At 38.6% G+C, this 27,966-nt stretch overlaps 1 long non-coding RNA gene across 2 annotated transcripts in view; it reads right to left on the bottom strand.

Annotated features, from left to right (window-relative positions):
* Window positions 1–395: 395 nt before the first annotated feature.
* LOC118624216 overlaps window positions 396–27,966 on the bottom strand; it is a 32,940-nt gene continuing 5,369 nt past the window's right edge. The window contains exons 3-6 of one of the 2 annotated variants that reach the window (XR_004958346.1): window positions 26,226–26,320; window positions 10,932–11,161; window positions 9,110–9,241; window positions 396–449 (exon numbers count right to left, since the gene is read on the bottom strand). This is a non-coding gene — a long non-coding RNA (uncharacterized LOC118624216). The remainder of the gene's footprint in view (window positions 450–9,109; window positions 9,242–10,931; window positions 11,162–26,225; window positions 26,321–27,966) is intronic. The other variant, XR_004958345.1, reaches the window with a different exon arrangement.

A 27,966-nucleotide genomic window follows, 5' to 3' on the forward strand; every position in this document is an offset into this window, starting at 1 on the left:
TTGCATACTCACAAATGTAAGCCTACTTTTGCCAACCCCTGTATCTATCGAGAGAGAAAGAGATTGAGATGCAAGTGCAGCAGTTTGTTTGGATTAGTATCAGAGATTTAGAAGTTAGAGTATAAATAGTGGTCAAAATCATGAGAACAGGTAATATTGCCCACAGAAAATGTATATGATGAGAACAGGTATTAAGGACAGAGCTCTGGGAAACACAAACCATTAAGAAATCAGAATAAGAGGAACCAGGAAAGGACCCTTGGAAGAAATGGTCAGAGAAGCAGGGTTGGCTATTGTAGGAGTTTCCTATTGTGCTATAACACATTACTACTTTACTATTAAAACAACACAAATGTATTATCTTACCCTTCTGTAGGTTAGAAGTCTAACTTATGCCTTGCTGGTCTGAGGTCAATGTGTCCACAGAGCAGGATTCCCTTCTGGAGACTCTAAGGAAGAGATAGTTTCCTTGCTTTCACAGGTTCCAGAGGCCATCTGCATTTTTTGGTCTTTTTTTTTTTTTTTAATTCATTTATTTATTTTTTATTAATTTATTTTTGTTACAGATGTTTCGCCTTTTTTTCCCCATTGACACCCTCCTTCCCCCCCCCCCCCTCGTACCCGGCTCTATTGTCCATGTCCATTGGTTATGCATACATGCATATAAGTTCTGTGGTTTATCTCTTCCCTCCCCCCACAACCCCCTCTTCTGAGGGTTGTCAGTCTGTACCCTACTTCTACATCTCTGGGTCTACCCTATTCCTCATACTGTTATGTTCATTATATTCCACAAATAAGTGAGACTATGTGATATATGTCTTTCTCTGCTTGGCTTGTTTCACTTAGGATAATACTTTCTAGGTCCCTCCATGTCATCTCAAAGGATAAGAGATCTTCCTTCTTACAGCTGCATAGTACTCCATTGTGTAATTGTACCACAGCTTTTTCATCTATTCATCTACTAATGGACACTTGAGTTGTTTCCAGATCTTAGCTATTGTAAATAGTGCCGCTATGAACATGGGGGTACATATATTCTTTCTGATTGGTGTTTCAGGCTTCTTAGGGTATATTCCTAGGAGGTGGATCACTGAGTCAAATGGTAATTCAATTTTTAATTTTTTTTTTTTTTATCATCCTCACCTGAGGACATTTTTCCATTTTTTGTTCAGGTAGAGTGGGAAGGAGAGAGAGGAAGAGAGAGAGAGAAACATCGATGTGAAAGGGACACATCGAGTGGTCGCCACCCGCACAACCAACCAGGGCCGGGGACAAACTGCAACCGAGGTACATGCCCTTAGCAGGAACTGAACCCGGGTCTTTCCGGACCGCAGGCCGATGCTCTAACCGCTGAGCCAAACCGGCCAGGGCAATTTTTAATTTTTTGAGGTAACACCATATTGCTTTCCATAGTGGCTGCACCAGTCTGCATTCCCACCAGCAGTGTACTAGAGTCCCCTTTTCTCCACACCCTCGCCAACACTTGTTTGATGATTTGCTGATGGTGGCCATTCTGACAGGTGTGAGGAGATACCTCATTGTTGTTTTAATTTGCATCTGTCTGATGATTAGTGATGTTGAGCATTTCTTCATATGTCTCTTGGCCATTTGTATGTCCTGTTTGGAGAGGTGTCTATTTAGGTCCCCTGCCCATTTTTTTATTTTTAAATCCTAACCCGAGGACATTTTTTTATTTTTTGTTTAGCTAGAGCAGGAGAGAGAGACAAGAAGAGAGAGAGAGAAAAAAAAAACATAGACGCAAAAGGAACACATTGAGTGGCTGCCACCCACATGACCCAACCAGGGCTGGGGACAAACTGCAACCAAGGTACATGCCCTTAGTGAGAACCGAACCTGGGTCTCTCTGGACCGCAGGCTAACGCTCTAACCGGCCACGGCTCTGCCCATGTTTTAATTGGGTACTCTATATATTTTGGAAATTAACCCCTTATCTGATGTATCATTGGCAATTATGCTTTCCAATGCAGTGGGTTGCCTTTCCATTTTGATGGTCGTTTCTTTTGCTGTGCAGAAACTTTTTAGTTTGATGTAGCCCTGTGTGTTCATTTTTTCCTTTGTTTCTATTTCCTTAGGTGATGTATCAGTGAAAATTCTGCTGCGTATGATGTCCAAATTTTTGTTGCCTACATTTTTTTTCTTTAAGGATTTTTAAGGATTCACAGGTTACATTTAAGTCTTTTATCCATTTTGAGTTTATTCTTGTGTATGATGTAAGTTGATGGTCTAGTTTCATTTTTTTGCATATAGCTGTCCAATTTTCCCAACACCATTTATTAAAGAAACTGTCTTTACTTCATTGTATGCTCTTGCCTCCTTTGTCAAATATTTTTTTTTAATCCTCACCCGAGGACATTTTTCCATCTTTTTGTACAGATAGAGTGGGAGGGAGAGAGAGGAAGAGAGAGAGAGAGAAACATCGACGTGAAAGGGACACATCGAGTGGCTGCCACCCGCACGACCAACCAGGGCCGGGGACAAACTGCAACCGAAGTACGTGCCCTTAGCGGGAACCAAACCCGGGTCTCTCTGGACCGCAGGCGGACGCTCTAACCGCTGAGCCAAACTGGCCAGGGCTCCTTTGTCAAATATTAATTGAGCATATTGTCTTGGGACAATTTCTGGGGTCTCTATTCTGTTCCATTGATCTATCTGCCTGTTCTTGTGCCAGCACCAGGCTGTTTTGATTACAGTGGCTTTGTAGTATAACCTGATATCCGGTATTGTGATCCCACCTACGCTGTCCTTTTTCACGATTGCTGTGGCTATTCGGGGTCTTTTTTGGTTCCATATGAACTTTTGAAGTATTTGTTCTAGTTCTATGAAATATGTTGTTGGTATTTTGATGGGGATTGCATTGAATCTATAGATTGCTTTGGGTAGTATGGACATTTTAATGATGTTAATTTTTTGGTCTTTTCATACGTCTTCCAAGCCAGCAGCAGCAGCTCCAGCCTGTCTTACATCATTCGGACCTTGCTCTCTGCCTCTCTATGTCTGCCTCCATCTTCTACTTTTTTTTTTTTTTTTTATCCTCACCCGAGGACATTTTTCCATTTTTTGCACAGATAGAGTGGGAGGGAGAGAGAGGAAGAGAGAGAGAGAGGGAAACATCGATGTGAAAGGGACACATCGAGTGGCTGCCACCCACACGACCAACCAGGGCCGGGGACAAACGGCAACCGAGGTACATGCCCTTAGCGGGAACCGAACCCGGGTCTCTCTGGACCGCAGGTGGATGCTCTAACCGCTGAGCCAAACCGGCCAGGGCTAAAAATTTTTTTTTTTTCTTTAGTGATTTTAGAGACAGGAAGGGAGAGAGAGAGAGAGAGAACATCGATCAGCCGCCTCCTGCATGCTCCCCACTGGGGATCAGCCCACAACCTGGGCATGTGCCCTGACCGGGAATCGAACCGGTGACCTCTGTGGTGCAGGGTCAATGCTCAGCCACTGAGCCACACCGGCCGGGCCATCTTCTACTTTTAAGGACCCTTGTGATTATATTGGGCACATGAATAATCCAGGCTGTTCTCCCTATCAGCTGATTAGTCATCTTAATGCCATCAGCAACCTTAATTCCTCTTTGCCACATAACGTAACATATTAATAAATTCCAGGGATTAGGACATGGGAGAAGTGCGGGATTACTCTACTTCAGCTGTCATCTCAGAAACCCCAAAACCCAAGGAATTAAAGGAATAAAAAAGGATGCTGGTGATCCTAGACAAATGACTCAGTCTCTCTTTCTGCTTCTGTTTATCTACAAAATAAAGATAATAATGGTACCTACCTCAAAGGATTGTTATAGAATTACATGAGCTGATATTTATGAAGCACATAAAACTGTGCCTGTTTTACAATTTAAAAAAAAGCAATTAGAGAGATTAAATAAGGCAAGAGTTAAACTGAACATTGGTTTTAATTAGGCAATTAGTGGTCTTCACCATTGCAGTTTCAGGGATATAGTGGTTGTAGTCTAATTATGGTAAGATAAAGGTGAAAAATTGGAGAGCAGGAGTAAATATAGTTATTTTGATGAGCTGTTCAGGGATGGAAGAAAAGGAAGCTAGAACAGTCTTAGCTATCTGGGGATGGGAAGTTACAGGAGATCTGAACACATTTCCATGCTGTGGAAAGTAGATAGAAAGGCTGATTATATTAGGGAGGGAATAAGGGAATAATTGACGTTGAAAAATCCCAGAGGAGATGGAATAGATGTGATCAACAACTCAGATGTGGAGTTAACTTTGAACAGGAGAAGAAACAATTAATTCTCTGGGTCTAGAGGGAAAACTATGAGGGTGAATCCCAGGAATTAAATATAGTTCCTTTCCTTGGTTGCTGTCTATTGGAAGAAATTACTCACAAGCCTTCACCTGAGGCTATGACACCAGAGCTGAGTTTTCATTCATCATCCAATATCAGATACTACACATTATCAAGAGAGTTTACCTCCTTCCACAGGAAGTTTCCATTTGGGTCTTTCAGTGCTCAAGTTTAGAATTAGCAAGCAAATATATCATTTCTTTCAGGGTGGTTAATTTCATCAACAATACCTGTCTCCTTCAAAAGATGTCTCTAACCAAACAGTTGACAGAGAGAAGGGGGTTGAGGGGCTAGGTAAAAAAGGTGAAGTGATTAAGAAGCACAAATTGGTAGTTACAGAATAATCACCAGGATGTAAATTACAGCATAGGGAAGTCTCTGCCTGGCTGGTGTGGCTCTGCCTGGCTGGTGTGGCTCAATGCATTGAGCATTGTCCCATGGACTGAGAGGTCCCTGTTCCATTTCCGTTCAGGGCACATGGCCAGATTTCGGGCTTGATCCTTAGTATGGGGCGTGTGGAAGGCAGTGGATTGATGATTCTCTCTTACCTCAATGTTTCTATTTCTCTCTCTAAAAAAAAAAAAAAAAAAAAAAAAAAAAAGCCCTGGCCAGTTTTGCTCAGTGGTTAGAGCATTGGCTCATGGGCCAATGAGTCTCAGGTTCAATTCTGGTCAAAGGCATGTACCTCGGTTTCCATTCATCCCTGGCCCTGGTCAGTGTTGTGCGGGAGGCCACCAGTCAATGTGTCCATCTCACGTCAATGTTTCTCTCTCTCCCTCCCTCCCACGCTACCTGAAGAAAAATAGAAAAATATCTTTGGGTGAGGATTAAAAAGAAAGCAGTCTCTGCCCTGGCCAGTTTTGCCCAGTGGTTAGAGCATCAGCCTGCAGTCTGGAGAATCCCAGGTTCGGCTCCCATTAAGGGCATGTACCTCAGTTGCAGTTTGTCCCTGGCCCTGGTTGGGTCGTGTGGGTGGCGACCACTCGATGTGTCCCTTTCATGTCGATGTTTCTCTCTCTCTCTCCCTCCCACTCTATCTGAACAAAATATGGAAAAATGTCCTTGGGTGAGGATAAAAATAAAAATAAAAATTTAAAAAAAGAAAGCAGTCTCTGGTCAAGGCATGTATGCTTTACCTCTTTTTGTTCCCACTTTTCTGATAGAAAAAGATGACAAAGCACACCAATCCAATTAAGTATAACTTCATGTTAATGGAACAAGATTTCTTTATTTATTTTTAACTTTTTAGCATGGAAATTTTCAAGCCACTAAAATCAAGATAATAACATAATAACAAGCCTCCATGCATGTATCGCTTCACTAATTACAACCTATGGTCAATTTTGTTTCATCTGTACTCTCCCCTCACCACCTAGTATTTTAAATAAGTTTTCTAAAAAAAAAGTAGGACTTTTATACTTAATAATTATATACTTCATATATCTGTTTCTTTTCCATCACATCACCAAGACACAAAATATAGTATGGTATCAGTTTATATAAATTTGAAATAGCACAACAGAAATATTAATAAAGGCTCATTTTAGATGCTAATTTAAAATCATTTAAAAATGTTTTAAGAATTGTGTAATTATTAAAAGCTGCATAATTTCTGGTAGGCAAGTAAATATGTTTCATGTTTTGTCACCACAACTACTCAACAGAAGTGCCTACCTATCCTTCATACACTACGAACACTTCAATTACGTGGTTTGGAACGGAATAATTTGGATCACTATGTTGCCATTTAACATTCATCACTATTTTATTATTTTTTTAATCCTCACCCGAGAATATTTTTCCATTGATTTCTTTTTAGATAAAGAGGGAGGAAAAAAGGGAAGGAGGGAGGAAGGGAGGGAGGGAGGGAGAGAGAGAGACATCAATGCGAGAGAGACACATTGATTGGCTGCCTCCTGCAAAACCCCAACCAGGGCTAGGGATCAAACCTGAGACTCTTTGGTCCTCAGGCCGAAGCTCTAACCACTGAGTCAAACCGGCCAGGGCTCATCATTATTTTAATGTAAAATTGTTTTTAATTGCTCATACAATGCCATCAAGTGCTGATGCTGGTGCTTGAAAACTTGCTCCCATATCAGTAACTTTGGAATGGAAATTAAATGTGATAAATTGTTCTGAAGAAGGCCAAACCCTACAACAGCCAATATTGTTCATTTGGAAGAAGGCACACTGCAAAATATTAGAAATGCTGCTGAAACACATAAAAGGAGCACATACAGCCCTGGCGGGTTTGGTTCAGCGGTTAGAGCGTCGGCCTGCGGTCCTGAGAGACCTGGGTTCGGTTCCCGCTAAGGGCGCGTACCTCGGTTGCAATTTGTCCCCGGCCCTGGTCGGTCGTGCGGGTGGCAGCCACTCGATGTGTTCCTTTCACATTGATGTTTCTCTCTCTCTCTCTGTTCCTCTCTCTCCCTCCCACTCTGCCTGAACAAAAAATGGAAAAATGTCCTCGGGTGAGGATAAAAGGAGCACATACATCTTTAATCTTTACAAATCCTCGAGTATCTGGGCAAAAATAATGGGGAAAAAAGAATACTGGTGACTCAGCTACAAGATCAATATCACCGTAATAAACTTATAGGCTCTGAAAAAGTATTCCAGCTCCCCACTACCTCCACCACCACCATTTACTTTACATTTATTCCAATTGGAATATTATACCAGACCTTCAAGAATATATTACCTACATAAAATGCTAGTGTCCTGCTCTCAAAATTAAATGCAGACACCTGAATGTACATCACTGTATAACACTGTTTTATAGTATTTTAAGGTAATCAAAATAAGAAAGAAAAATATCTTGAAAAATTAAATTCTATTTTTAATTAAAATAGTTTGTAGCAACTTCATTTGCCAATCTTCCTAGCAGCTGAGTGTAACCTGTGACTATGTTCTGGTCAAGGGGATTGAAATAAGAGTGTTACATGGCAGTTTACAGGACCCTTTCTAGAAAAGGTAGTTGGTGTCTTTGAAACAAATAGTGTTGAGAAAACTAGATACCCCCACACAAAAGAATGAAATTGTATCCTTATCTGGCACCATATATAAAAGTTCACTCAATATAGATTAAAGACCTAAATGTAAGAGGTAAAATTATAAAACTTCTAGAAGAAAACATAGGAAGAAAGCTTCATGTCATTGGATGTGGCAATGATTTATTGGATATGACACAAAAAGTACAATCAACAAAAGAAAAAATAGATAAATTTGATTACATCAAGTAAAAAATTTAATGCATGAAAGGACACTATAACAGAGTAAAACCCACAGAATGGGAGAAAATATTTGTAAATCACATATCTAATTAGAAGTTAATACCCAAAATACATTAAGAATTCTCACAACTCAACAACAACAAAATCCAATTAAAATAGACAAAGGAGCCCTGACTTGTGTGGTATAGTGGTTAGAGTGTTGTCCCGTACACCAAAGAGTTACAGGTTTGATTCCTGGTCAAGTTCACCAGTCAAGGGCACATGCCTGGGTTCCAGATTCAATCCCCAATACCAGTTGGGGCATGTGTGGGTGGCAACCAATTGATGTATCTCTCTCACATCTAATTCTCTCTCTCTCTTCCTCTCTCTCTCGCTCACTCTCCCTCCTATCCACTCTCTAAAAAAATCAAGGGAAAAAATACCCTCAGGGTGAGAATTAACAACAGCAGCAAAAATAGACAAAGGAATTAAATAGACATTTTCCAAAGAAGATATACAAATAGCCAATAATTGCATGAAAAGATATCAACATCACTAATCATTAGGGAAATAAAAATCAAAGCCACAATAAAATACCACCTCATGAGCATTAAGATGGCTATTATGAAAAAATAAATAAATAAATAACAAATGTGAAGAAATTGGAACCTTTGCTCATTGCTGGTGAGAATGTAAAGTGGTACAGCCTGTAAGGAATATTGAATTGGCAGTCCTCAGAAAGTTAAAATCAAATTACCATATAATTCACCAATTCCACTTGTGGTACATATCCAAAATAATTAAAAGCCAGGACCCAAACACATATTTGGACACCCATGTTTCATAGCAGCATTACTGACAAAAGCCAAAAGGTGGAAGCAACCGAAGTGTCCATCTCTGGGTAAATGGATAAACAAAATGCAGTAGCTTATTCACCCTTTAAAAGTAAGAAAATGGTGACATATGTTATGACATGAACCTTGAAAGCATTATGCTAAGTAAAATAAGCCAGTCACAAAATAACAAATATTGTTTGATTCCATTCATATGAGATACCTAGGGTAACAAACTCATAGAGACAGAAAGTAGAATAGTGATTGCAAGGAACTGGGGAGAGGAGAGGATGGGGAGTTATTTTTATTTATTATTATTTTAAAAAATATTTTTCTTTTTAATACATTTTTTCTTTATTAATTTTAGAGAGGAAGAAGAGAGAGAAACATCGATGCGAAAGAACATCAATTGGCTGCCTCCTGCATGCCCCACATGGGGATCTGGCCCACAACCTGGGTGTGTGTCCTGACCAAGAATCGAACCGGCGACCTCTTGGTGCATGATGGGTCAACGCTCACCACTGAGCCACACCAGCTGGGCTGGGAGTTATTTTTTAATGAGTGCAAAGTTTCTGTTTAAGAAGATGGAAAAGTAGTTCTGGAGATGGATGATAGTGATAATTGCACAACAATGTGAATGTACTTGATGCCACTAAAGTAACCATACATTTAAAAATGGTTAAAGTGATACATTTTATGTTATGCGATTTTACCACACACATTTAAAAATGTTGGTACACCTTTTGCCCTCTCTTCTTTGCTCATTTCTCCTTCCTGCTGGCTGGAAGGCAGATGTGATGGCTGGATCTGGAATAGTCTCCTTGGACCTTACAAGTTGTGTCTTGCACAAGTCTAAGGGGAACCATTTACATAGAATGTATCAATATTTACATAAGAGAGAAATATTCTGTCTTGCTTAACCACTATTTTAGATTTCTGTTACTTGCAAACAAACCTAATTCTAACTGATAGAATAGGTTATAGCTATATACATCTTATAACCTAAGTATTCACAAGCAATGACATCCATTGTCCAGAGGCATATGAACTATTATAATAAATTGAATAAATTCCAAACATATGCTAAATTGTGAACATCCGATGATCAGGCAGGAGAAAGCAATATAAAAAAAATCCCATTTTTCAATTTAATTTAGGTATTACAATAATTACCTTATAGTGACAAACATTGTAAAACTATGAAAAACTATGAAATGGTTCATTAATACACTCCTGAAACAACATGCAATTGTTAAAAAGAACAAGGCAAATGCACATGGAAGCAAACGTCGGAACTGCCTGTACTGTATGATCCCCTTTGTATATAAAAAGCTGGCATGTGTGCTTGCAGGTGCAGGGAAGAGTAAGAAGAACAGCTAACAGTTACTAAACATGCTCTGTCCCAGAGCTTCTCTTATCTCCATATGTTCTCAAAACATTTCTGGGGGTATGGAACTTCATTACCCTTGTTTCACAGTGGAGGAAATTGAGCACAGATTTCACAGCATACCTTGTCCACACAAAAATTAAATATTGAGCATAGCTACCTCTGAGTGGTGATGGTAATGGGGGATTATAGCAAGTGTAATGGTTACACTCTTCAATTCAGTATATACATATTTTTTTATTATGAGGATGTATAACATTTTAGATAAATATTTGGGGATATGAGGAGAAATGCCAAAGAAATGTAAGGTAATGAAACCACGGTTATGCCCTGGAGAATTAAATAGGGTTGAATTCCGCACACATGTTTAAGATTTCTACAAAGGAAATAAAAAGGGATCAATGGAAACTTAAAAAAATGTAGTACATGTCAAAACTCAGGGTGGTAGCTCTTAATACATTTAGTACAAACAGATAGTATCGGGCAACATTTGTCAAACAGTACTTGGACACTGAACACTGCCTGGCTACTATAAAAAAATAAATACAATATCTTATACCTTGCCCAGAGACACAAAGAATAAAAAGTAAAAATTAGATTAGTGACATGGAATTAAAATATCAGATTAAATGAAGGTAAATACACACACACACACACACACACACACACGCTATTGTAAGGGCTGAATGTACCCAACTTTAGGGAACTGTAGCAGACTCTGCAATGCCCAGGCCTTTTGTTGTGCTCTGATTGACTTCCACTCTCAGTGTCTGAATCTGCACCCCTGAAAGTTCCTTCCCTCCACTTTCTACCCCAAACCAGAACCACAGAAAGCCCCATATCTTGCTTCCAGCAGGCCAAGGTGCCCAGATATCAACATTCCCACACCCACTTAGCAGCTCTTATCCAATGACTAGTCTCAGGAGTTGGTATATAAATACTAGTTTCCTCGCCCCTCAGTTGGGATAATTCTGAAGCATGTATTTTGAACTATCTCCCAGTTTCCCCATGGAATTAAGCTCCAGCCACTCCCTGGAGTAGCTAACATCATAATGCACCCTTCATTAGCCTTCTTCCTTTCTGGTATCACTTCCTCACTTTCCTGCCCTATTGTTTACTCCACTTCCCAAATAAATGCTCACTCTCAATCCTTACCTTGGGGTCTGCTTCAGGGAGAACCCAAATTATGATGGGGGAGATCTTCAATCATACTGCAGTCTATCTGAATAACACCCCTTGAAGTGGTGCATTGCTCAGCCCATGAAACCATCCATGGTGTCTCTGTAAATATATTAACCTTCATTTCCACAGCAGCCAGAACAGGAAAGAAGATGAAAAAACACCATGCTCTCATCATGGTTATAATAAATGCAACCCAGAAGTTCCTGTTTTTCAAAGAAACAAACAAAAAAAGTTAAGTAGGATTTAAAGGAGTAAGGAATTATAACAAATAAGGAAAAAGAATCCACTGGAGACACAGCAGGTAGATCTGTCTTAGAATTGTTATCAAATGCAGTATATAGTGAGCACCTATTTACAACTGTGCACCTGGCACTATAATTTGAATATTTAGTATGCTTAAATTCTTGAGTTTAGGACAAAAAGAAAGAAAAAGCGCTTAAACAGTTAAATCCTACCTAAATCTTAACTCTGCAAAAGCCATTTTGTTCATCAGGATGAGGTCAGTGATGGACCCTCACAATGGCTGTCCTGAATATGCCACTCAACAAAATGCAGAAATATCTGAAATTCATATGTCTTATAGAATCATAATGAGGACTCTGATGTTTTAAATTTAATGTTTTGGAAGAATTTTTTCAAACACGTCAAAGTCAATCAATATGCAAATAAAAGAATCACACCAGATAGCAGAATCTATTAGAGACTTGCTGATTTATGTAGTTAACAAATACTAAGCACCTACTCCATGTGTGGCATTTTCTCTTAAAATTACTTAAAATTGGTACTGTTTTAGTTAGGAATACTACTACTGTAGAGCCTCTTTCTCAAAAATAATGCAAGGTAGATCAGCAGGCCAGATCCTTACTTTTTAAGTTTTTTTGTTAATCCTTACTAGAGAATATTTTTTTTCTACTGACTTTTAGAGAGAGTGGAAGGGAAGGAGAGAGAGAGAGAGAAAGAGAAACATCGACGTGAGAGAGATACATCTATTGGTTGCCTCCCAAAGACCCTGACCTGCCAGGGATCGCACCTGCAACTCAGGCACAAGCCCTTGACTGGGAATCAAACCCACAGACCTTTGGTCTGGGGGCTAAAGCTCTAACTGCTGAGCCAAACTGGCCAGGGCCATACTCATGTTTTCAATTCCATCTCTTAACTAAACATTTCACATTTAACTACTTTATATTCTGCATCTCATAATGATATGAAGTCTTCACAGGTCTAATCTATTGGTCATTGTTTTTTATTCCTTGTGCATTTCAAAAAAATTTTTTTTAACTGTGAATTCATATTTGGCTGCATTTATTTTGAGGAAATCCTGAGGGGCTTAAAGAATGCTTTTCTGCAGAAATGATTTCTGATTATTTCTGCTGGGTGTCAGGAGGTACTACCAATTTGGGATCATTCTAATTTCTTGGCCCTGGCCATAAGATGTGTGTAAACTTCACCCCTAGACCCATGTGGTAATAGATAATATATTCTGTTATGTTTATTATTTCTCTTTGAAGCTATGAATAAACACATTTTCTTATTTACTCATCACTGCAGGTGATTTTTCCCCCAGGTCACCCATTCACTGAGGCTGTAGCCTCTTCAAGTTGTCTGTTTATTTGGGGGGGAAGCTGTCTCAGAATTAGCCCTGCCCCCAATTTCTATGAGCCTTAGGACCTAGTTTCTTGGACCTCTGCATTCTACATAATACCAAAAACTCTAGTTTCTGATCTTAGCATAAGTTCCCAAAGTAGCCACAGTTACTCATTTAATTACCTCTCTGATTTCAGCTTGGTGTTTTATTTTGCTTATTTTTATTGGGGGGTGAGTGGGATTCATGGGTACTTTCCATTTTTCTTGCAAGCTTCTCAATACATTTAAAAGTATTTTGTTTATTGTGCTTTATCCTATGCCTAGGTGTTTAGCTGTGGGAGAGCCTTTTTGAAAACATCTAGCTTGTTATGCTGCCAGTAAAAAAGTCTTAACTAGTTTAATTTTCAAACTTTTTTGTTGTTGTAAATAAAAGACAGAGATCTTACCAAGTGCAAAATCCTTAGTGTTAGTGATCTGTAAATTGTAATGATAACTACAATAATGGTAGGTAAAATTTTCTTTATATCTAACTATATGCCAGGCATTTTACGTATGTTGTCTCATTTACTCTAAGAATGAGGTAGGTAACATTATCTCTAAGCTACAGGTGAAGGACTTGAGACTTTCCCAAAGTTACATAATAAATGGCAGAGATAGGGTTTTTCTGACTACAGATTTTTGTGTGCTTCCCTCCACTCCCCCCGGCCCACTGAGCTGGATTGCCTCTCTATTCAAGCTCTGAAATCACAGAAGTTATAAACATTTTTAAAAAATGTTATCAGCTATATTTTGTTTAAAGGTGGCAGACTGATCACATATCAACATGGAAGTATAGTATCTTCATCTCTCTTTTTTTTAAAGTATTTTTTTTCTTTTTTTAATGTTTTCGATTTTTTAGAGATAGAGGAAGGGAGAGATAGAAACATCAATGGTAGACAGAAACATTGATGAGCTGCCTCCTGCATGCCCCCTATTGGGAATCAAGCCTGCAACCTGGGCATGTGCCCTGACCAGGAATCGAACCTGGACCTCTCAGTCCATGGGATGCCACTCAATCCACGGCAGGGCAGTATCTTCATCTCAATAATGTAACAAATGTGGTCAAAACCTAACAATCTCTTCAAAATTTATCATGGGTCAAAGACATAGACAAAAATGGGAAACAGTCAAGCTAAAAAAGAGCTATTTTTCAGTCATTCAAAATTGTCAGATTAGTTCTTGAAGCACGATGTTTGTTTTATGCTTCAAAAACAGTGTTCTCTACCTTATCTCAAAAAAATTTAAGATAGCTAACAAGGATGCATGTACAAAATTCAAGATATAAACTAGAAATAGATGAGGGGAAAAAAGAAGCAAGAATTAAATACAAAGAAGTGAGATTAAAATAAAAATGTATAGCATTAAGCTTGTTATACATTTATTTATTTATTTATACAGGTGACAAATTTGGCCCTAAGTTTTCTAATGTCAATTTAAAAAGGGATACCTGAGTAGTTAAGAGTCACCATTTGGCCCTGGCCGGTTTGGCTCAGCAGTTAGAACATTGGCCCATAGACCCGAGTACTGGGTTCAGTTCCTGCTAAGGGCATATACCTCGGTTGCAATTTGTCCCTGGCCCCAGATGGGGTCGTGTGGGTGGCAACCACTCTATGTGTCTCTCTCACATTGATGTTTCTCTCTCTCTCTCTCTCTCTCTCTCTCTCTCTCTCTCTCTCTCTTCCTCCCGCTCTGTCTGAAGATAAATGTAAAAATGTCCACAGGTGAGGATAAAAAAAAAAAAAAAAAAGAGTCACCATTTGTGTGTGTGTATATGGGGAGGGGAGGTATGGCAACTCAGTTGCTCAGAATAACCACAGATATGACTAATCCCTATAAACAAGATAAAAAATTTATCAAAAAGCACCTCATAAAGAGAACATCGTATAATGAAAAAACAATATTCTGATTTGTGGTATTTTAAAAAATATTTTTTTTACTGATTTTAGAGAGAGAAGAAGGGAGAGGAAGAGAGAGATAGAAACAGAAACATCAATGAGAGAGAAACATCAATCGGTTGCCTCCTGCACTACCACTGCTGGGGATTGAGCCAGAAACCTGGGCAAGTGCCCTGAATGGGAATCAAACCAGTGACCTCTTGGTGCACTGGACAATGCCCAACCAACTGAGCTACACTGGCTGGGCTGTGGTATTTTTTTAAGAGTGAAAAGGGAACTATTAAACATTATGATGGGACAGATAGTAATAAACTGGGATTGCCCCCCCAAATAAAAATGTACGCTCTCACCCTACTTACAGTAATCACAACTCATAACAAATGACATATTTTATGAAGATATTTTATTATTGCATCCCTCAGTACAAGCTGATGACTGCACACAAAATAGCAATTCAGTAAAAGCAGTTCTATTTGAGGCTGATACAAGGATTGCTTATAACTTTCAGCATATCTAGTTGAATGGTAGACTTGAGAGCATAGTGAAACAGGATAACAAACTCATATGGGTTTAGTGGTGAGGAACTTAACATTAAGTGTCAAGTGGCCAGGTGCAGGATAATGGAGAATGGTCAATAAATAAACATTCTATTATTTTTTAAATCCTCACCCAAGGACATTTTTGCATTTATCTTCAGACAGAGTGGGAGGGAGAAAGAGAAACATCAATGTGAGAGAGACACATCCACTGGTTGCCACCCACACGACCCCAACCAGGGCTGGGGAAAAACTGCAACCGAGGTATGTGCCTTTAGTGGGAACCGAACCTGGAACTCTCTGGTCTGCGGGCCTACACTATAACCACTGAGCCTAACCGGCCAGGGCTAAATAAAACATTTTAAAACAATGTTCTAGAAAAAAAAAATCTTTGGTTGAATTTAGTTTCCAATTAAGTCACTGAGAATTGAAAATAATAGCATATCCATATAGAATACTTATTGGATTTCTATGTAATCTGCATTCAACATTCAATAGACATATAAAACATTAACTGGGTGTTCATATTTTCAAGTAATTCTTGTTTGTGTTTGCCACTATGTTGAAAATGTTTAAGGAGTTTTCCAATTAAATTTGAACAACAATTTCTGAATTAATTCTTGACTTTTATAAATAGCTAATTATTTTAAACAGTAATAATTACTCAAATTTTCCTCTGACTCTGGCTTCTGGAGAAATGCTTTTTCTTGGTCTTTCAGTATGAAAGAGAGGTTAAAAAATAGCTTATCCAATCAGAAGCTGCATTAGTAAAATTATAAGATTCCGAACAAGGGAACTAACAGTTAGAGGGAGACAGTAGTCTCACTTTACATCGTGCTGGTTAGACCCCCTTTAGTGCAGCTCAACGTGGGTGTCTCCATTACCAAAGGGAGACGTTGACAAAGCATAGGGTCCCAAGTGGCCATGCTGCCATTTCCCACTATTTACAGGTTTCTCCTCCTCTTTTTTTTTTTTTTGTTAATCCTCTCCCAAGGATATTTTCCATTGATTTTTAGACAGTGGAAGTGGGGGGTGGGGGTGGGGGGGACATCGACCGGCTGCTTCCTGCACAATCCCAACTAGGACCACAGATTGAACCTACAACCCGGATAGATGTCCTTGACCAGGATGAAACCCGAGACCCTTCAGTCTGCAGGCTGACGCTCTAACTGCTGAGCTAAACTGGCCAGGGCAAGTTTCTCCTCTTCGTAAGGGTCCTTCTCAGGGTTCTGCACCTCAGTCCCTCCCCCATTCACTTTATCAACTCTCAAAAGTTAGCTTGGCTTCAGACATCAGCAAGTAACTTCTCTCCCCTTTAGATGTACCTATGTCCACACAGCTCTAGTTAACGGAAGAGGTGTCCCTTCTCCTTCCTGTTCAAGACACATCCCTCCACAAAATGTCACCTCTTCTGTCTTCTCAGAAATCCTATTTTATTATTTATTTACATCTATTCTACATCTTCAGCTCTCCCTTTCTCTAGGCTCTTTTCTGTAGACCAAGAAAAAGGTCAAATCTTGATCCACTCTTCCCACTCTAGTTTCTACACTCTTTCCTCCACTCTTCACAGCTCTGAAGAGGGAGCCTTCAGGCATGTCTTCTTCACCCACTTGCTATCTTGACTTGAAAATCTCTGGCAATCTGGATTCTGGTCCCTTCATTACTCTGAAATAGCTCTTGCCCAGTGACTCCCAGGTTGCTTAATCCAAAGAACAATTTTCTCTTATCATTGAAGAATTTGTGACTGTTGGCTTATTTTAAAACTCTCTTCTTAGTTTTGAGGATAGTGCTGTTTCTCAATTTTCCTCTAACATGCCTGGACATTTATTCTTAATCAACATTACGAGATTTTTGATCACCTCTGAATGTTGGCCGTCCTCCATACATATACATAGAGGCTTCAGTTAACACCTGTCCACGAATCCCAAATCTGCAGCTCTAGACCACTTCTAAACTCCTGATACGAATACTCGTGCTCAGCCTTTCTCAAACTCAATATGTCTACAATTGAACTTACTTGCCCCCCTCCATTCTCCCTATGAACCAGTGTCATCACCTGTTACTCATTCAAGGCAGTCATTTAATATCTATCTTTGATACCCCCTCTTCCTTTCCTCCTACATCTACATTTAATTCATCATTTAGCTCTAATTCCTTTTTTTTTTTTTATCCTCACCCGAGGACATTTTTTTGTTCAGATAGAGTGGGAGGGAGAGAGAGGAAGAGAGAGAGAGAGAGAAAACATCGACGTGAAAGGGACACATCGAGTGGCTGCCACCCACACGACCAACCAGGGCCGGGGACAAACTGCAACCGAGGTACGTGCTCTTAGCGGGAACCGAACCCGGGTCTCTCTGGACCGCAGGCCAACACTCTAACCGCTGAGCCAAACTGGCCAGGGCTCTAATTCCTTTTAATCAGTTTTCTTTTCCTCTACATCACTGCTTTATTAAGGACGTTTCTCAATACTAACACAGCAATAGCATCCTAACTGGGTTTCTTACCTTCTCTTGCCCACTTTATCTATACTACTGCCAGAGAGATTTTACCAAGTTGAAAGTTTAATTGTGCAGCATGCTTTCAATAGTTCCCCATTACCTTCATGTCACATCTTTATTTACCAAGCATGGCATCCAAGGCCATGTATATGTTAGCTGTCCTGAAAGTAGCCAGTCTGAACAACCTGAATGCTCCGTGCTCTCTCACCTCTTTCCATTAGGTGTGTACTTTCCAACTCTACTATTTAGCCCTGCACCACTGAATTTAAATGTTTCCTCCTGCAGGGTGTTTCCCTAGCCTCTCTAGCTAAGATTAGGTGTTTCTCTGGTATAATCCCATAGCACTCTGTTTACTTCTGTTAGGGTATTCATATAAACCCTGCAACTGCTAATTTATGAACCTGGATCCCTCTTTAAACACAGGGATATAGTAATAGCTAGAATTTGTTGAAAGCTGTATATCAGGCCTTATAGTAAGTGCTTTGCATGTACTATTCATTTAATCCTCAAAACAATTGTAGGAAGTAGGTACTAATACTACCCTTGATTCCCAGGGGAAGAAACACAACTTAGAGAGGTTAAGCAACTTCCTCAATGTTGCAGAATTATATCCTAATCCTTTTGAAAGCAAGGATCATGTCCTATGTGTCTATGAAGAGAGCTTGATGATGTATGGTACATGGTAGGTCCCCAATTGATGTTTATGGGTTAAATAAATGAAGGGGAAAAAATTGGGACCAACAAAATTACATAAAGATGGATTTTAGTTTAGTCTAAAAAAGGATTTTAAATTAGCTAGGGCTGTCCAAAGGAAGAGTACTTGTACATTTGCATTTATCCTCCTAGTGAGTAAGGGCTACATCTTATCTGCTTTCATTCTTCAGAATCTAGCCAAAGGCTAGAGATGGAAGGCAGTTATTTGTTGACTAAACTGAATGGAATTTAAAGGCCCTGAAAACTAAAAAGTGGTTATTTACCCTTAATATAGTCCATTGGAAGTTTAATTCCTATTGTTCTTTATTTCCTCCCATTATTCTGTATTTTCTTTCCAAGGAGCTTTGAGAATAGAGAGGATAGGGAAAGAATTTAGAGACTTCATTTGTTGTTTGTATAATTCCACCAGACTGTAAGCCTTGCGAGGGCTGGAACATACCTTTTATCATGTTACATCCTTAGCTAGGACATAATAGCTGTTTAATAAATATTTGTTGGAACACACACACACACACACACACACACACACACCACACACACCAACCACCAACAGTATGCTCTCTACTCCTAGAAGGGTATCATAGAATTATATGTCATATAAGGAATTCCTTCATTATATGGGATATTGGACCAGATCAAAATTGTTATGCTGAAAAAGTAGTTAAATTATACACTTTGGATCCCCGAAGTGAGAGAAATAGAGAAGGGAAGAGAGGAGAAAAGCACTTCATCACCATTTCTAAGACTGAGGCAAGATTCAGAGTAGGAAAACATCTTCCTCAATGACCCACAGATACGTAGTAAAGAAACAGTGGGCTGCATGACCTCTGAAGTCCCTGACAAACTTAAGATCATTTTACTTTCATTTATTGATCCTAAATATCAATCGAGAGGCTGTATTTAAAGACACTGATGGTTAGATCTAGAATTCATTTATTAAACACTATTGTAGGCGCTGAGGATACAGCTGTACATCAAAAGAGACAGGAACATTCTTAACCTAATGGAGTTTACATTCTAATGGAGTGTGGGTATGGGAGAAAAAAGAGAAACAAGATTATTTTAGATAGTGTCCAAACAGGTAGTGAGACACAAGAAAGTGGCCAAATTAATGGGACAACATTACAGAGGTTATGTTTCGAAGTGCTGGGCTCTTTGGTCATTGGTATTACTCAACAGGCCCTAGAACAGTGGTTCTCAACCTTCCTAATGCCGCGACCCTTTAATACAGTTCCTCATGTATTATTATTTTTGTTGCCATAAAATTATTTTTGTTGCTACTTTATAACTGGAATTTTGCTACTGTTACGAATCGCCTTCAGAAATATGTGTTTTCCAATGGTCTTAGGCAACCCCTGTGAAAGGGTCGTTTGACCCCTAAAGGGGTCGCAACCCACAGGTTGAGAACCTCAGCCCTAGAACAATTTTTGACAGTAACCCCTTAACACTTAAAGTTCCATTCCTTTCTCAATGCCCTGTTATCTATATTCCCCATTTAAGTCGTTAGCAACTTAAGGCTTCCGGCTTTTCCTCTCCTCCATGCATATAAACTACTAACTACAATTTTCTCTTGGATATCATACCAATTTTTATTTTTAAAAATCTTTAACAAATCTTAAAGAAGCATATGTCAATTTTATCATCTCTAATTTTCTTTCCTTTTTCCAGTCTCAAGTCTACTGGCAAACTCTTCTAATTCTTCATTAGTTTTTCCCTCTCCATTCCTTCAATAAACCAAAATAATCTCCTTTCATATTCACCAAGCACTCTTCATCTTATTTTAAGTATCCTAATTTTCTTTTTCTCCCACAAAACTTTTCCTAACCTAGTATGAATAACATTTCACACTATGTATTAGCAATTTACAATTACAGCCAAGATTTGAAACCTAAGTCATAAAACACAGCAAAATATGTAGAAAAGAATTATAACTGAATTTTGCTTTATATTTAAATTGGCTTATCAATGTTTATTTTCCTCTTTAACTTCAGTGCAAGCCCTCTAGAATCAGTCTATTTTTTGAGCTATGTTCTATGCTTTTTAACACAGGAACACAAAGGCCCCAATTAACATTTGATGTCTCAACAGGTTCAGATCCAAATAGAGATCATATGTCTACCATTGTGGAGTCAATACATGGGAATCACAAAGAAATGCCTGTGTTTTTATTTTCTCTCAAAGAATTATAAAGACCAATAAAAATACAGTTCTTAAATACTTATTATTCCTAGGAAAAGAGTATTTTTTAAAAAGTCCAATGAGGTTGTGTGCTCTTTGTGATCACTTTATGTATATCTTTCAACCTAAACCTGTTCCCTCTAGGCTAGGGTATATTTTCAGCAGTTATCACTCCAAACTTATACAGCACCTTGTACCTAGGGTTCTTAAACAATCTAATCTCTCAGATTCCGTAGAAAATCTTTTCCCTATTTAAAAGAGAAATTAAGAAGAAATATAAAATTGATCACTCAATATTTTAGGGAGCAGGGAGAGCCATCCCTGCTGGTGTCTGGTTTCGCTCAATATTTTAAAGTAAACTAGTGCTAGAGCTGGTAAGATCCAGAACTCTTAGTTTTGTTTTGGATTATTCTTGTATATTTAAATATTTACTATTATTAGAATTATTATAAATTCTAATAATTACAAAAGAAAGCATTTAAACTCTAAGGTTTGATCATATTGAAAGAAATATCAATTTGTTCACTTTATACAAGAAGCATGAGGAATATCCAAATGTTCAATTTAACATTTCCTTTTAACTATAATAAATGACTATGCTGGAAAAATAATTATTTTATAGTGCTAGGTGTCAGGGAATTAATCTCATGTCAAGCAAAATCACTTTAACTTTTTAGAGCTGATTCAATCATCTAGGAGTGACTGAAGGAAATCTCATACATGAGTGTGCCTGGCAAAGGGCAGGCACTCAGTGCACATGGTCAGATCTGAATCTAGATTCTATTCAAGTGAATGCACATGATCCAGGATTTCCTCTGCTCAGATATCCAGATGCCATGACTGAATCAGGTAGTTTGAGTTAGCTGTCTTTGTACATTTTTAACTTTTATAAGTGTAAACTTCTTTTTTTTTAATCCTCACCCGAGGACATTTTTCCATTTTTGGTTCAGGTAGAGTGGGAGAGAGAGAGGAACAGAGAGAGAAACATCGACGTGAAAGGGACACATCAAGTGGCTGCTACCCGCACGACCAACCAGGGCCGGGGACAAACTGCAACCGAGGTACATGCCCTTAGCAGGGACCGAACCCGGGTCTCTCTGGACCACAGACCAACACTCTAACCGCTGAGCCAAACCAGCCAGGGCAAGTGTAAACTTCTTAAAGACAGTATGTAATAGGCACTCAATATTCATTGAACAAATAAATGGACAAACATCCAATGATGCTACAGGAAAGGACAGATAAGTGGCAGATTTGTGAGTGCAAAGTGAGGTACACATTTATAAGAAGCAATCCAACAATGTTTACATAATAGATACATTTAAAAATTTAATAGTGACAAAAACACACCATTTAGGTAACACACATGCACACATGCATAAATTACATAAGCAAATGCAGAGAAAAATGTGGGGTACGATTAGCTGCACTCTAAGCTTTATGTTTTATGATGAACTTTGAATTGTCAATTATTATATATCATTGCCTGAAAGCACTAGACCAATATGATATTAAAATCTCAATACCAGCCAAATTGCTTAGCATTAAGAATATAAAAACAGAAAGCTTCATTTTACTCTTGTATCAAAGCAAAGTGTTGTACCCTTGAAAGATAACGCAGAGCTAGAATAATTCTATAAAAGGAGTATTAGGAGAATCCAGATAAAATATGGAGTTCTGAATGAGAAAAAAAAATCACACTCATTTGTTTGGAAAAGAAAATGTTAATGAAGAAGTATACGACATTCTGAAGTATTCCTTTTGATGCAAGGAATATTGTGAACATGGCTAAAATGTTATGGATTTTTAATTTTTAGATTTTTAATTATTTTTTTATCCTCATCCGAGGACACTTTTTAACTTTTATTCAGCTAGAGTGGGAGGGAGAGAGAGAAAGAAACATTGATGTGAAAGGGACACATAGACTGGTTGCCTCCCCCATGACCCCAGCCAGGGCCAGGATGAATCAAAACTGAGGTTCGTGCCCTTGACCGGAATCAAACCCACGACTCATTGGTCTGCCAGGTGATGCTCTAACAGCTGAGCCAAACTGGCCAGGGCTGGATTTTTTTTTAACCAAGTATACCAACTAATATGTGCAATAGACACTGTTACTCCTCCTACTTCTCTAACTTGTACCTACTTCATCTTTTAATTCGGAGACAGAGGGAAGGATGAGGTAATAAGAGGAATATGAGGGCCAAGACATATGTAGCATACTTGCTAATTTTTTTTTTTTTAAAGTGTTTTTAAGTAGCTATTCCATGTCAAAACAGCTACAGGAAAACGTTCTGTTCTATTTATTTATTTAAAAAATTATTTCTATTAAAGAAAAAGAAAAAATATATCCTGTTTTAAAGATGAATGGTGGTGATAAACCACAGCAGAGTGGAGGCAAGCAGAGGCAGCAGGTGTGAGTGTGTGTGTGTGTGTGAGAGAGAGAGCGCGCACACGAGCGCACACTAAGGAAGCAATATTAGTAGAATTGAACCATACGGTTTGGGTGAGTCTTGGAAAGTAGTCTAGCCTTCACAGTTGTATATCTGTGCTATTTCTTGCATCCATCCTCTCCTCTCATTTTATTAATAAAGGCCTCACTTTCAGTCTCCTGTTATGCTGTGATAGTGGTTTATCTATACTCCTCAGTATAGTCACCTCCTGTTCTTAACCTATGTCAAGACAACCGTTTTTACCAGTTGTGCATAAATAATAATTTAAGAAGTCAAACATGTTTAAATAGTTAAACGTGTGTCTATCTGTAATTATAATTTTCTTCCTTGTATTTCCATATGCTTAATTGAATGGAAATGACTGCAGAAAAAGCTAGGGCCTAGGAATTGCATATATCCTTGCATATATGTTCATCTATCATTTATATGGCAAAGGAAAAATGGCTAAGAAGCACAGCCTTCTGGAAGTAAGTCCAAATTCCATAACATCGTAAATGTAAAATGGGCTCTTCCACAGTGGGCTAGTCATCATTGCCAAAACATACCATACCCTTTCATACCTCTGAAACTTTTAATACCCTAGTTCTACCTTCCCCATCACTGACTACAAACATTATTTTAAGATACACTCGAATACCCCCTATTCCATAAAGCTCCCACACCTCCCCAGGCACAGCCAACACCTCCATCATACTTTTTGGTTATACTGTAGTACAATTATTTCTATGTCCACTGCTCTCTCCCATCACTATAAACTCCAGCACTTTAAAAAAGGTTTTGCAGCCCTGGCCAGTTTGGCTCAGTAGTTGGAGTGTCAGCCAGTGGACTGAAGGGTCACAGGCTCGATTCCCAGTAAAGGGCATGTAACTGGGCAGTGGGTTCAATTCTTGGCCCTGGTTGAGGTCGTGCAGGAGGCAGCCAATTGACATTTCTCTCTCTCTCTCCCTCCCTTCCACTCTATCTAAAATCAGTGATTTGTTAATCAGGCAATTAACAAAATAAATAAATAAATAAAAAATAAAAAGGGTCCTGCACTTTCTTCAAACAATTTCTGGTCTCAGAACGAGTTGCCTGGCTGACAGCCTTCCATCAATGGTAGTTTGAATGGAGACAGAAGAAAACAGCAACAAAACATCTGTTTTTAAGGGTCATAAGGAACTCTTCTGTTACTAAAAGATAAAACATTCATTTAAGTGACTCCATGAATATCTATTTTAAAAGGCCTTCAAGTGTTATTAGTAGCACTTTTCTGTATCAGATATCTGTTGTTCAAGTTCTCTCTTAATAGACAATTTTTACAAAATTCTGCAAAAAAATCGATGCCTAAATAGTCAAAATATGAATTTCATACTACTTACTAAGGGCGCTCTCCGAACAGCACTATAATCCAATTAAGGAAAGGTGTTTAAACTGCACATTCCAAATGTGTCTATCTTGAAACTGATTTAATGATTGGATAGGAGTATTCTTTCCTGTTTTCTCTTTTTTCAATTCAAATAATCTGTTCATATATTTTTCCTGTCTAGATATCTATCTATCTATTGTTAACCCTTACCCGAGGATATTTTCCACTGATTTTTAGAGAGAGTGGAAGGGAGGCAGGGAGAGAGATAAACATCTTTGTGAGAGAGATACATTGATTGGTTGCCTCCCGGACAACCTTGACTTGGGCTCAAACCTGCAACCCAGGTATGTGCTCATGACCAGGAATCGAACCTGCGGAACAAAGGGTCATAGGCCAAGGCTCTAAATACTAAGCCAAATGGATCAGGACAGTACTGGGTCTATTTAGATAGCTAGTAGATTTTCTGCTCTAACTCTGGCCTTCTAGTGAAGAAAATTCAACCTGTTTTAAACATTCCAGACTTGTTCCAAGAAAATCCATCATGAAACAACTAAAATCTACAGAAGATAGCACTTAACTGGCTTGTCAATAGTAAGGTCTTGCATTTGACTGCATTTGATGGTTCTTAACTAGATTATAATTTGTTTCCCATAAATACAGCCCAGCTTTTGCTTTCATGCTTTGAGGTTTGGCTCTGGCCACTTCTGAACAGGGTTCAAATACTACAGAACTTTTAAGGTAGATCTACTGCTCTGAAAATCTTTCCACATAGAACCTATTTAATCATTCTTCCTCTTGGAAAAGATATTCTTAATTGACACTTATCAGTCAATATAAGAGAAAGCAAAACTGCTAATCTCTCATAGAAGACTGGCAAATGACCACCACTGGAATGACAAGTGCGTGACATTGGGCAAGAACTGTGAAGGTTGTTTTTTGCTGGACTACCTTTCCTGAACTTTCTAGTTTTGTTATTGGGTCTAAATTATAAGATGAGGAACATCTACTACCAAAGATTGAGTAAAACTAACTTTACTAAAAATAATGGACCTATACATAGTTATTGATTTTATATTCTTTGCTATGGTAACTCAAAAGATACATAACTCCTTAAATGTAGGTTTGTTCTCCAATACCACACTAGTGTAGAAACTCCTATACCAGTGTCTTTTTTCTTTTTTTATCCTCACCCGAGGACATTTTTGCATTTTCAGATAGAGTGGAATGGAGAGAGGAAAGAGGAGGAGGAGGAGGAGGAGGAGGAGGAGGAGGACGACGACGACGACGACGACGACGACGACGACAGAGAGAGAGAAACACTGATGTGAGAGAGACACATCAACTGGTTGCCACCCGCACGACCCCAGTTGGGGCCAGGGACGAAATGCAACCTAGGTACGTGCTCTTAGCGGACACTGAACCCAGAACACTCTGGTCCACAGACAACACTCTGACCGCTGAGCCAAACTGGCCAGGGCTATACCAGCGTCTTTTGCCTCAATATGTACAGTGTTTGGACAGCTGAAGGTAAATATCATCTTCATGTTCAGAATATGGCACTAGCTTCTCATGATAAAATTTGTGGGAAAATATGAGGTACCTGCCTTACATTTAGCGATTGACGTCCCTGAATTCTTATACTTTGTTGATGGGAAATGAGCTGAATAAAAAAATGCTACAGCCCTGGTTGGTTTGGCTCAGTGGTTGGCGAGTCTGCCCAAGGACCAAACAGTTGTGGGTTTGTTTTATTCCAGTCAAGGGCACATACCTCAGTTGTGGTTCGGTCACCCACCCTGGTCTGGGTCGTGTGGGAGGTGGCCAATCGATGAGTCTCTCTCACATCAATGTCTCTCTCTCTCTCTCTCTCTCCCCCTCCCTCCCTCCCAGTCTATCTGAAGATAAATGGAAAAAATATTCTTGGGTGAGGATTAAAAAAAAAAAATGCTACCTGGCACTTTGATTCTTGGTGAAACCTCCAACTATAACAGGTGACTTTAGGAAAGAGTATGGTAACTTGCCAAGACACACCCTTTTCATTTGTTGAGCTCATGCGCACTCATAGTTGTAAAACCTTTGGCCAGGCTTTGTATCTTCCAATACTTCCCAGGGTGAAATAGTCACATCTATGAAACACATGGTTTAGGGAAATAATATTACCAAGTGAGATTATACCCAATCTCAAAAAGATCAAAAACCATTAAAATAAAGTAACAATAAGACTACTTTTCCATATCTGCTCACTTGAGAGGATGTCTATTGCAATAAGGTCCTATAGAATCACATGGCTCAGATTTCATCTTAGCCAGCAAAGAAAGGGTGTGTACTCTCACTACTAAGGAATGATACCCATATGTTTCTGGCAATTCAAACTATGTCACAAAGAATTTGCCAACTTGAACCAGACCTAGAGCTGGGACCTATTTACATGGGCTGGTAGCCTTTCATAGGACATTGAGCAGTTATAAAATTGTACAAGGTTTTGTAGTGAGGGAAAAAAAAGCCCACATATAGCAGTAATATTTATAAATATGTTATATAAGTTATGGCTTTAAAAGACTCATTTCAGGTGGTCTCACCTGGTTGCTAAACAAGTAGTGCACATTGGAAAAGAAAGTCTAAGAAGTGATAAGAGAGTTCCTACAGGTTCTAATTTAAGATAAAGTATTACCTAAGAAGACCCAGACTTCATATTTGATCTGTTTTCCAAATAATTCCCTAAAGAAAGGCCTTTTAGCTTATTTTACTATAATTCTATTTTAATTTTCCTTATTTTCTGTCACTTTCACTGAAAAATGACTTCTGTTTAAACTTTTATATACTCTTTAATAATAAATTATTTGGATAAATTTATGGTTTTATGCATATCTGCTTAGCAACTAACTATGGTTCTGGAAATTGAGTTTTATTAGCAAGACAGAAAGAATGTTTAGTAGAAAAAGCACTAATTTGTAAGCCAGGAGGCATATTGTAAAATGTTTACTTTTAAGAATGAGCTCAATGTATAATATAAAACAAAAGCGTCAGCCTAATTATTGGAGTCTGAGTAAAACACATGTTTTCTCTCAAATATGCCCTTTTCCTTTGGTTCAGTGAGGAGTGGGCCAAGATCTTAATGTTAACATATATGTAAAACATGAACAGGTGCTAACTGTCCCCTCCTTCAAACAATGTATGGAATTGTGGAGTTTAAATAACAGTAATTATACATATACAAATCACCATATGAAAAAAGGGCACAGAATAATTAATGTATTAATAATATCCATTGAGCAATTTGGAATATGTATAGTTCCGGACTGAAGTAGATAGTATTTTTTAAAAAGGTATGCTGAACTGCAGTCTGATATAGTATCCTTTAAATTCCAATTATCATACATTGGGCCCACAAATAAGCTACAGGAACCTGCTGTGGGATAAAGCAGCTCTGTTGACAGATCTCTACAAAAGCATGGTTTGGGTCAATTTCTAGGTACATTCCTCAGAAACTGCATCAAAGAGCAGCAGAGCAAGTGAGCACAAAGAACAGGAAGATGGCAGTGTGTTCTGGACACTCCATTGGAAACACTCTGATCAGTGTCACTCATGAACACAAAGTACACACAACTACGCACACACAGTAATAAATTCACATACATCCTTAGGCAGTCCCAATTAGATAGGTGAAGAATTATATTTGGGGATTATTTTGAATAAACTGAATCCCTTAGCTATACATTTTCAATAAAGGGCAAATTGAACAATAGTTAAATGCAATTTGCAAACTTAAAAA

This window comes from Molossus molossus, unplaced genomic scaffold (assembly GCF_014108415.1).
Source record: "Molossus molossus isolate mMolMol1 unplaced genomic scaffold, mMolMol1.p scaffold_m16_p_10, whole genome shotgun sequence".
Classification (NCBI taxonomy): Eukaryota; Metazoa; Chordata; class Mammalia; order Chiroptera; family Molossidae; genus Molossus; species Molossus molossus.